Consider the following 12,350-nt stretch of genomic DNA (forward strand, 5'->3'; position numbering starts at 1 on the left):
GACGCAATAAGTTTTATGCGTCGAAATTGTCGTTGAATTAATTTCATGCCTTATACGTATGTCGTTTATATGCAGTGCTATCAAACAGATGTTTCACCAGCATTAGCTGGGCCTACGTTGTTCCAAATTAACCATTATTTTCCTCTAACTGCATAGTTGGATTTTTATGTGTCACAATTGGTTCAGATTTGTGCGAATTTCATCAGCTAATCCATCATCACCATCGTGACGGCGGTAATTTATTCAGTTATCGTCGTTTCACAACTAGGCTTTACATCATTTTTTTCAACACCTACGTCTGAGTATTTAGGAATGTTTGCACATGTTTCAACAAACTCAATCCTGTGCAGTGTGTTATGCGTCTTTCCCTGGACACTATCATTTTCTTTCTCTTTCTCGTAACTTAATACTCGCAATAAAGTTGGCAATACAGTGCTTTAAGCCTAAAATTCAATGTTAATTTGTTAATGGAGACAGTGCCACGATCCCTAAATGCGGTTGGTTGAATTCAGCTTTATGATTATCGTCTTTGGTTTTTGCTGTCATAACTTCTGGAATATCAAATACTATATACACTTACTGTACGCAGGAAGGAAAAAAAAAAACTTAACTATGATTCGGGTATCCAGATTAATAAGGCCCGCTCTAAGCGGTTATTTAATCCCGGACAAAAGACAAGTGCCGCCCGTTTGTGGCAAAAATAAATATATTTTTTGGACAATTTTGAAGAAATTAGCGGCTTCCAAGTACGCTTTTGCCACACCACTAACGAAAAATAGAGAACACATAATGTTCACGAATTATATTGTTTATATCAAGATTCCACTCCTGCTATTCGTCCCTCGTATTGGACCCGTTGTCATAACCCTACGCCCTGCAAATTTGAACCGAGTTAGTAAGCTATAATATAAGCATTTGTCTTCTTGTGGATCTTTCGGCTGATAAGAAGCCCAAAAATCTTTCGTTAAATTTAATTTGATATCTGTGTAAAATTTACTGATTGAAACATATACGATTACATGAGGCATCTGCTCGACCTTACTAATGTCAGCGAGTACAGCCTAAAACTATGGAAAAATATGCCGATTTATTTTTTTTATTTCAGACTTTACACTTTGTGGCACCAAATGTATTATACAGTTTTCTATATTTTTCCGATATAGTAAGCTTCAGCCTCTTCATTCTTTAGCGCTCTACAGATGTGCTCTTCCACAATGGAACTTCAGACGGCAACTCAACTATTTTTAAGAAACTACCATTATTATACCTGAACAACTTATCAGTTGTACTTTGAAAAGCCAGAACACTTTTACCAAGTATTTTAGTAATTGGTACGATTCTCAGAAACACTAAGTTCCGAAGATTTGTTTCGGCATTAATAATTCTCTGAGTGGCTGCATCTATAATTTTACAACACTTTAACCTTCGGTTCATTTCTAGCCACGATTTTCAGACCTGACTATGATTTTTGGAAATTTCATGCTCTTTTAAAATTCGACGAGTGGCTTCCAACTTTTTAAACCGTCCTTTGAAAGGAAACTAAGTATCCAGCCGAACATTTTGCAAGAGAAACAATTGACATAGTTTTGTGAATTCCAACCTTGTAAAACTTGTTCTGCATTGCTTAAAATTTGTGTACAATAACTTGCACTATAATGTCAGCCAGTGTCGCTGGAAGAAAATTTGTAACTATGCAATGCTTTAGGCAGACCTTGTCTTACTAAAAAACTTATTTCCGCGTCTTCTAAAATTCTTGGCCACAATGCTGCATCTGTATGCAGTGTTTGTAGAACGCTTTCTGTGAGTGTCACTTTCTTTCAGTGCTTTCAACTGGTGGTGACAGAGTGTCATCAGTTTCAATTGATTTAAAAACTTTGTATATTTGTTTGTCGCCCTTTGGCGATTCCGTACTTTCTTTTATAACCGTGCTCGATGTTCAATTCTGACTCGTCAGTTGTTCTGGTACAACTCTGGATATAATTTTTCAATGCGCCAACTTGTTTTGGCTTTTCTAGCCCTATTTGTTATTGTACTGGTAACCAGATAGTTTTGTTTGACCTACAGACATTCTGGAAAAGGCAGGTACTCACATAACTCAAACACTGTAATCTACAAAAATTAAAGATTAATCCTTGTACCAAATAAGCTAAAACCGTAATGAACAGAACTTCGGAATTATATTCTGACACTCGACATAAAAATATTTATGATCTATATAAAATATTTTTCTTATCCTGTGACTGCAAAGAAAGTTTTATGTTATTATACATGCGTTTTATAATAACAAATATTTCAGCAAATCATAAATAAAACCACTTTTAAAATTCTCGATTTTGTGATTTCATTCAGTTCAATTATTTAAATATATTATTACGAAACGCGTTTTATCGAAGCAATGAACATGATAAATGTCTTATACTGTTGATTCAAAAGACTGCTTTTGTGAAGCAGAAATATAAATAATTATATTTATAGAATACATTCAGATTTGATGTATGCAAAAAAAAGAAAACCGTCTTTGGATAAATTAAATATATTTTATTTAAAACGCTTCCATTCTTTTGTTCTGATGACCGATTTACGATAAATTAATATCTACCAAACTAAACGACACCCGAATTATAGATGCACTTACGTTTCAAAAAACTGAGCAAGTGTGAATAGGATTGGTACTCTGATGATTCCATATGGCTGCTGCGAGCCACGCAACCGCCATACCAGCGAACGGCGCCAACAACAGACCACGCAGGGAGATAACCTTAAGTGCACATAACCGACGTGACGGAAACCACTCGCATCACTGTTGCTTACATTTTAAGCTTGCTGCGGTATCTAATGTTTTTCTGGTATTAAGTATGTAACGCATCAATATTTTTCTCACACTTGCAGCCAAATTAGGTTCCTAAATTTTGGCGCCCCTTGACCTCACGCTGGGACCAGATAAACTATCTAACAATCTTGTGCTCATAGGAAAACTCCCCGTTTCAGTGCTGTTAAATGACAAAGGTTCGTAACCAGATGTAAACAAACAATCCTTAATCTCGTACAGACCGGCGGGAACTTTTTGCTCCGCTGTAGTAAGGTGGACCGCGCAGACGAGAGCGGGAAAAACCTGCAGGCGCGCGGAATTAAAAGTGCTCAGACCCCAGGGTTCTCCGTACACGCAGGACGGAAGTGCAGCAGGCAGCTGGAAGGCGTGGCGTCTATTTGAGTTGTGCCGCTGTTTTGGGTAGCCGCCAATTCCACGAATAGCTGCGACGCGAAACGGAGCGAGGGCCAGTCTGCACCCAGCGGCACCAGCTCCCCACACCAGGTGACGCGCAGCAAGCGGTACGTTCCAAAACATTAAGGCACGACAGCCCGCAAGTTAAACCCAGGCCCTCCGAGCAAATCGGAGAAACTCGCCGCTTCATCCACTCTGGCAGGAATTACCGCGGCCGTTGCGCAGGCTCCGATACCGAGTCTATCAGTCTCGTTCTCTGTCGGTTTCCTACCGTTCTACTGAATAAGGATTTAGGAATTCCGAGGTTTTGTGGGCGATACGTTGTGTTGTTGTCGAGCCGAACGAACAAACTTCAACATAGAAGAAAATATATGATACTTTTTCGTGAAAGATCGTGATTATTTTAACCCCGAAAAAATACAGTTCATTCATTTGTTTATTATTCCAAACATACACGTGCTTCCCTCTTTATTTAGCAAACCCACCTGCAGGAAAAATTATTTTGCTAGTTAATTTCACTGTGTATAGTGACATGAACAGACTCTTACGATTTATCTCTAATTTTTATCTTTCGATAATACGAGGTGTTGAAAATTCCTGGCATATTAAAACTGCGAGGTCTGCAGGACAGCTTCTCGAAGTTTGGAATGTAGTGGACGAGGTACTTGTAGAATTTAAGGTGTGAGGATGGGTCGTGAGTCGTGTTCAGGTAGCTCGGACAGAAGATCACATGCCCACGAAAGCCAGGGGTCCCGAGTTCGGGTCTCGATCTGGCACGCAGTTTTAATCTGCCAGGAAGTTTCGCATTCTCCTGCAGAATGAAAATTTCGTTCTGGAAATATCCCCCGAGCTGTGGCTAAGAAGTGCTAGTTCTGCAAGGCCTACAGTAGAGGTTCTGCAAAATTTGGAAGGTCGGGGACGAGGTTACTGGCGGAATCAGAGCTGTGAGGACTGGTTGTGAGTCGTGCTCGGGTAGCGCAGATGATAGAGCACTTGCCCACGTAAAGTTAAAGTCTCGTTCCGGTACACAGTTTTAATCTGCCAGGAAGTTTCGTATCAGTGCACACTCCACTGCAGAGTGAAAATTTCATTCTTTATACAAGGTGTTGCTTGTAAGAAACACTCTCAATTTGAGGTACAGATCTACCCACACAGCCACTGCAACAAAAATTTGTATCCCAGCCTCCTTTCTCATTGAAATACACAAATATTTCACTGTTCCTCATGAAAAGATTTAAAACAATTTCGCTTCGAACAAAGCACAATACAACATAACATTTACCACATCTAATTGTTGAATATCCAAGCAGACAAAATCTGCACCTTCCTTTTGCCCCACATTCAAAGCAGTGGTATGCTTTGTCATATCTAATGTCTTGGACTGGTAAAGGAGATGTTCCTTTTCTCTTCTTCTTTTCAATTGGCTGTGCTGCTTCCAGTAATGGTCTACCAACCTCTCTTCTTCCCCTGCAATCAAATCATTGGCAGTATCTGCTTGGAACTGCTTCAGAGATGTTCTGTAAGCATACCAGCAAAGTCCACTACTCTAAAATGTTTGTTATACTATCTCACAATTCTGAGATATGGGACATCCATTTTCTCTTTCTATGCAGAATCCTATCTTTCCACAGGGCTGATTGGTTCATTATCACAGAATAAGCTAGCTATCCATACAACCTTACTGTCTATTCATCTTGCTGTTATAAGGTCAGAATTTCTCTCCTTCCTGTTGTCGTAACTACCTCAACCACACTTCTGTGGATTTTTCCCATCAAGTAATGGGCAGTTTTTCAATCTATTCTTTCATAGTGTTCCAACTGAACCAATGTTCAGTTTGAATGATAAAGTCTAGAGGACAAAAAATATTATCAAAATGTACCCTGCATTTTCCATCTTTTGGTACAGTCTTGCACAGAGTAATCATGTCTTGACCACCAATTCCAAAATACTTCTCCTCTTCCAACAGGTTGGTCAGCATTTCCTTACCAGTACAAGGAAGCAAGTGATAGATAATGCTAGATATCACAGGTATTACAAAAATTTTGAAATCGCATTTGTGGGACTTATTTTTTATACACTGACTGAGATTACCAGTGCTCGATCCTTAGTAAGGTACCTTCATTTAATCAATCAATTGTTCTGTTTCTTGATTTGGATTACAACAAGTAACAATCACTGGATTAAGAATAGGTCTTATTTTGAACATTCTATCATTACTATTGACAGCCTGTTCATTGTTGGCAAAATGAATGTATATGCGACACTATTAGAAGGTGTTTCAGATTCATAACATTGGAAAGCTTCTCGATGTATGTCAACTGTGACCAGTGATCAATATATGAAGGCATTGCGAGAATGCCCATGTAAATCAGTATTCCATAGAATTTCTCCAGTCCATTTCTATTTTGATTTACAGATGATCATGATGTCTGCTGAACAGAATAGAGCTTTGTCTCGTTTTGTGTCCATTATTGCAGAGTTGAAGAATTTCTTGAAGCACTGCAATGGTGTATTGCTAACACAGGCAAATGTAACAGGGGAAAAGTTTTGTTGAGTCTGAAGAAATGTCTTTTATATGCTTATACACAATGGACGAATTTTTATTTCCCTGGTTCTTAATTTTGTCTCAATTTGATGTACTAAGCAAAAAAATATCGAACACTGCACAATTAATTTCTTCAAAATTCACACTGTCACTTTCTGATTCTATATCTGATTCTTCCATTGCCATACCAGAGAGAGTCCCTCTAGCCAGGATCATTGTCACTTTTATCTGCTAGGATTTCAAGCTCATGTGTCAGTCTCCTTCAGAATCACCATCAGACAGTATACTGCCATTTCCTTGTCCATTGAAGGAGTGTGCATCCATTTCCTCTTGTAAATCAGTGTGTGCCACAGTGACACAAAAAACTGATAAAAACTTATCTTAGATTGGCAGAGTTGCGTACAAGCAATGTGCTTTTTATGACCAATTTTATATGCCCCTTACTGTTCTGACATAAGGTATTTATCATTACAGCTCACCTTTATAACTTCTACTACTGAATAAAAGCACAAATTACTTCAGAATATAAGATAAACACAGAAAAAATTACTTTTATTAGCATGTAGTATCACAGGTAAAGACTGTGACTCGGAAGCTTGTTGCTGATTGTCTTTACAACTATGATTGCTAAGTATCTGCAGATCACACAGAGTAAATGTTACTTGTATGCGTCAGTGCCAAATGGGGAATCAGAGAGTGTATTCATTTCTCTAAATTATCTCTGATTTCAATATTGCATCAGAGCAACATCGCCAGATAATGGGTTAATTTGTTTTCCAGTATAGGGCGCAAAAGTGAATGCCTCGGTTGTGCTTGTCGATCGAGGCTTCCCGAGATGTTTCAGTACAGCTCAGCTGACATGTCGGGAGACAGAAAACTAGTGGCTGTACAGCAAAAATGAAGGTTGTACAAAGTGGGTGTCACTCACAAAACAAGCACTTCAACTTGGCTTGTTGTGCCACATTTGGTGGTAGAGAACCTGTGTAGTTCTTATGACTCTGGTGCAGAAGTACCGTGTACGCTTACACTTAAATAGGACAGTCTACCTTTATTTATTTTCCCACTGGTTTTCTTCACTGGCTTGCTGTGAGTCCTTTGCATTGTCTACATTTATTCTGCAAAATCAGTATGTATGGCAGAGGGTACTTCCCACTGTATTGTATATTACAGTTTTGTCCTGTTCCATTTGCTTATGGTACCCAGCAAGAATGATAGCACAAAATGCTTCTTTGTATGTGATAATTAGTCTAATTATGTCCTCAAGGTCCCTATGGGAGTGATGCACAGAAAGCTGCAGCATGCTTATACATTCTTCACCTAATACTGGTTCTTGAAACTTGTGAGTGGCTTTCCACAGAATATTAGACATCTATCCTCAGGTATCCATCAGTTTAGAATTTTTCAGCTGTCCCATGTCTCTCTCATGGGTCAAACAAATCCATGACCATTAGTGCCACTCTTCTTCATATACATTCAATGTCCTATGTTAGTCCTTTCCAATATGGTCCCCACCACTTGACCAACATTCTAGATTAGGTTGCTCATGAGTCTTCTAAGCAATCTCCTTTCTAGACTGATTGTGTTTTCCCAGTAACGTACCAATGAATCTATAACAAAGTGTCTAGGATGCATTGCTGCAGGCACTGACTCTGTATCAGAGATAGATGTGGGTGCAGAAGAAGGCAGCTTGTAGCTACAAGAAACCATTTATTGTAGTTTATTTACATTCATCAATCTTTGATGCTGTTATAGTGATCCCTGGTGAGCATGGAAAGTACACCAACATGGTGGCTCCCAGTGTGTTGACCCTTGAGCCCTGCCTTATCAGCTGTAGAGATCATTCCATTTCAGATTCTCACAAATCACTACAACCAGGCATTTGTATTTTTTGACTGGTAACAGATGTGACTTACTGATATTATATCACAGAATACCACATTTTTTAAAAATTTTGTTATGTGTACAATTTCACATTAATGAACATTTGAAACAAGTTGTCAATATTTGCACCACTTTGTGAGAAAAGTGGAAGGTGGGTTTTGAATGACCAACGCTTTCAGAATCCATGTTCTTTAACATGGGGAGGTCATTCTGTTCAAGATACCTCATTATGTTCGAGCTCAGAATATGTTCTCAGATTAACCAACAGGCAGATGTGAATTATAGCTTCTCTTTTTGTAGACAGGTGTGACCTGTGATTTCTTTCAACTGGACACAGTTTTTATGTTTGGTGTTGTATGAGATATTTTGATTAAAATGGGAACTAGGTCAGTTTCTGTGTATAATGTGACAGGTTTCCCATTGGGCTCTGGAGCAGTGTTTAATTTTGGTGTTTTCATCTGACATTAATATCTACATCACTCACCCCTGTGGTGGTGTGAAAACTAAATGGGGGCAGTACTTTTACTTCTTTTTTTAAATGAACATTTGGAAACTAAGCTCACCCTTTCTGCTTCTGTTTTGATACCCTTAATTTCAATCCTCTATCACGCATAATCATCTGAACACTAATTTTAGTTCATTGAGAGCCTTCACATATAACAAGAAGGGATTTGGTGAGAAGTATTTTAATAAAATTCTACAACAGTAATTGTTGAAGGCTTTACACAATTGCTTTTCTGTTAGTCAAGCTCATTTAATATTTGTTCATCTATCACCCTGTTCTTCTATCAAACCTGTTATGCAGCAGTTGCTGCATCTTTGGAAGTTTCTTTACAGAAACTGTATTCTGTAAGGATTTCTCCCATCACAAACTGATATAGTAGGTACACATCTTATCCAATACATGGTCAGCTTGTCATTTGCAGAGAGAGAGGGGCCCATCATCACGTTGACGGGTTCAGTCAGGAATTTGTGTTCTCAATGTACAGTCAGCATGCAGGACATGCACATAATGATAGCACTCAGCATTATTTAGAGACTTGCATTTTGATAAAGATTTAGTTTTTTGTTGACATTTTTGTATTTTAAAGCATGACATATCCTGCAGTATTGTGAAGAGACAGATTTATTAAAACTACTTTATGTTTAGTTCAACAGTGTGAATGCAGTGATGATCAACCTGATTATTGGGCATGGTCTGAACATTTTCAGTCAGACTCTGCTGCTGCCACCAACTTATTAAAAGGACTCAATTTTACATCATTTCATTGAATGGACAGCTACACTGATATGCCTAGTAATGGATTAATTTGCATGAAAGAATTGTGAAATCCAAATTGAGTGCATGTTGACCGTTTGGGAGTTATTTGAGAATAAACTCAAATAGTGAAATTAAACTTTTTTTATTTCATATCCTCCAGCAACATAGCATACTGTTTTGTTCTGTTATTTCAATTATTATTGTGCTTGTTGGGATACAAAGGCATTTCTTGATGCAAATACAATTACTGGGTGTGAACATGACTACCAGTGAGTCATTTGAGGCCTAAATTCAATGGATTCTCACAGAATTCCTTCAAGCTTGCACTGGTGTAGGTTCTCAGTACATCAATACTAACTGCAAGATAAGTGTCTGCTGTATGATGAGGCAGCAGATTTTTCTGACAATATAACAAGTGTGAAGAGGTTATTTATTATGGTATTCTAAAAACTTATTTTTTAAGTGCAGTTACTTCTGTCAAAAGAATGATTGACAGTTGAGGTGCCAAAGGAATAAGTAGGCTAAGTTAACAAAAACGTCACATTTTAACATATTAGTGCCTACAGGATTACATCTCATGGTAATTGGTCTCTGATGCACCTTCACTCATGAAGCACATGATTTCAGGTAGCCTGCATCCATACAGTTCACAGGCCCACTTATAGAGGACACCTGTGTCAGTCCCCTGGTATGCTCTGGTGAAGTGCCAGAGAAACAGCATCATTTAAGCAATTGCAAACCAATGCTCTGTCTATTCTTTACGCTATATTAAAGTTTTCCCGTCAATGTTTCCAGTGCTACATACAAACTGTATCTGGTGTGTTGCTCTAAAAAGTACTATTTCCATAAACCAACCAAAGGAAAATCCAGGATGGAATGTAAGAATATTATGGAAAAGAAAGTTGCTACTCACTCACACTAACATCCTTAATGGCATGGCCTTATTGCTATTGAACACTACCAACAACCTTCTTCCTAGTCACCATGACGAACTATATCCTCACCCACAATTACTTCTCTTTTGAAGGTATTACCTACCTCGGGGAAGATCAGTTTGGATTCCGTAGAAACACTGGAACACGTGAGGCAATACTGACCTTACGACTTATCTTAGAAGAAAGATTAAGGAAAGGCAAACCTACGTTTCTAGCATTTGTAGACTTAGAGAAAGCTTTTGACAATGTTGACTGGAATACTCTCTTTCAAATTCTAAAGGTGGCAGGGGTAAAATACAGGGACCGAAAGGCTATTTACAATTTGTACAGAAACCGGATGGCAGTTATAAGAGTCGAGGGACATGAAAGGGAAGCAGTGGTTGGGAAGGGAGTAAGACAGGGTTGTAGCCTCTCCCCGATGTTGTTCAATCTGTATATTGAGCAAGCAGTAAAGGAAACAAAAGAAAAATTAGGAGTAGGTATTAAAATTCATGGAGAAGAAATAAAAACTTTGAGGTTCACCGATGACATTGTAATTCTGTCAGAGACAGCAAAGGACTTGGAAGAGCAGTTGAATGGAATGGACAGTGTCTTGAAAGGAGGATATAAGATGAACATCAACAAAATCAAAACAAGGATAATGGAATGTAGTCTAATTAAGTCAGGTGATGCTGAGGGAATTAGATTAGGAAATGAGGCACTTAAAGTAGTAAAGGAGTTTTGCTATTTGGGGAGCAAAATAACTGATGATGGTCGAAGTAGAGAGGATATAAAATGTAGGCTGGCAATGGCAAGGAAAGCGTTTCTGAAGAAGAGAAAAATGTTAATATCCAGTATTGATTTAACTGTAAGGAAGTCATTTCTGAAAGTATTTGTATGGAGTGTAGCCATGTATGGAAGTGAAACATGGACGATAAATAGTTTGGACAAGAAGAGAATAGAAGCTTTCGAAATGTGGTGCTACAGAAGAATGCTGAAGATTAGATGGGTAAATCACATAACTAATGAGGAAGTATTGAATAGGATTGGGGAGAAGAGAAGTTTGTGGCACAACTTGACCAGAAGAAGGGATCGGTTGGTAGGACATGTTCTGAGGCATCAAGGGATCACCAATTTAGTATTGGAGGGCAGCGTGGAGGGTAAAAATCGTAGAGGGAGACCAAGAGATGAATACACTAAGCAGATTCAGAAGGATGTAGGTTGCAGTAGGTACTGGGAGATGAAAAAGCTTGCACAGGATAGAGTAGCATGGAGAGCTGCATCAAACCAGTCTCAGGACTGAAGACCACAACAACAACAACCTACAAATAAATCCAGGCTATGGCTATGGGCACCTGCATGGCACCATCTTACACTAGTCTTTTCAGGGGTCACCTCGAGGAATCCTTTCTAAAGACCCAGAATCCTAAACCCCTCACCTGGTTCAGATTCATTCATGACAACTTTTCAAATTGGATCAAGGGTGAGGACACCCTATCCACATTCCTCCAGAACCTCAACAACTTCTCCCCCAAACTCGGGACCTTTGCCTTTAGCGGGCAAGTGCTCTACCAACTAAGCTACCTAAGCACAACTCACGACCCAGCCTCACAATCTTACTTCTGCCAGTACCTCATCTCCTACCTTCCAAACTTCACAGAAGTTCTTCTGTGTAACTTGCAGGACTATCACTGCTGAAAGAAAGGATATTGCGAAGACATGGCTTAGCCACAGCCTGGGGGATGTTTCCAGGATGAAATTTTCACTCCGCAGCAGAGTGTGCACTGATTTTGAAACTTCCTGGTAGATTAAAACTGTGTGCCAGACCAAGACTCGAACTCGGGACCTTTGCCTTTCACAGGCAAGTGATCTACCAACTGAATTACCCAAGCGCAATTGATGGCCCATCCTCACAATCTTACTTCTGCCAGTAACTCGTCTCCTACCTTCCAAACTTTACAGAAGTTCTCATGTGAAACTTGCAGTACTAGCACTACTGGAAGAAAGGATATTGTGGAGACATGGCTTAGCCACAGCCTGGGGGATGTTTCCGGAATGAAATTTTCACTCTGCAGTGGAGCGTGCCCTGATTTTGAAACTTCCTGGCAGATTAAAACTGTGTGCTAGACCAAGACTCAAACTCAGGACCTTTGCCTTTCACAGGCATGTGCTCTACCAACACCAGCTTTTCTGAACTGCGCAAGTGGGAACTTTCTTTGCAACATATCCTACATTCCCATAACCCTCCTGGCCTCAACCTCCATCAGTCGTTGTCCTCACCCACCTAACCCCTTCCCTGCTCCCATTGCAGCACTTTGCAGCCCTCATTCCACTATCGCACCCAGTGTTTTTACTTCTTTCCTTTCTGCTACCCCCGTCCCTCCCCACCTCTCCCCTGGCTCTGAGCACTATGGGACTTAACCACCTCTCCCCTGCCCACTGTCTAACCCCCGACTGCACACAGCTGGCCCACCCTTTCTCCACCTCGTTCCTGCATGCCCCCTCAGCGGCACTTTAAAGCCTGTC

The 12,350-nt window shown here is 39.6% G+C and overlaps 1 protein-coding gene across 1 annotated transcript in view; it reads left to right on the forward strand.

Moving 5' to 3' along the window:
• The first annotated feature begins 3,253 nt into the window (after positions 1-3,253).
• LOC124718838 overlaps positions 3,254-12,350 on the forward strand; it is a 78,884-nt gene continuing 69,787 nt past the window's right edge. The window contains exon 1 of the mRNA XM_047244461.1: positions 3,254-3,330. The gene's annotated coding sequence lies outside the window, so the exon portion shown is untranslated. The remainder of the gene's footprint in view (positions 3,331-12,350) is intronic.

The sequence above is a fragment of the Schistocerca piceifrons genome, chromosome 10, assembly GCF_021461385.2.
Source record: "Schistocerca piceifrons isolate TAMUIC-IGC-003096 chromosome 10, iqSchPice1.1, whole genome shotgun sequence".
Lineage (NCBI taxonomy): Eukaryota > Metazoa > Arthropoda > Insecta > Orthoptera > Acrididae > Schistocerca > Schistocerca piceifrons.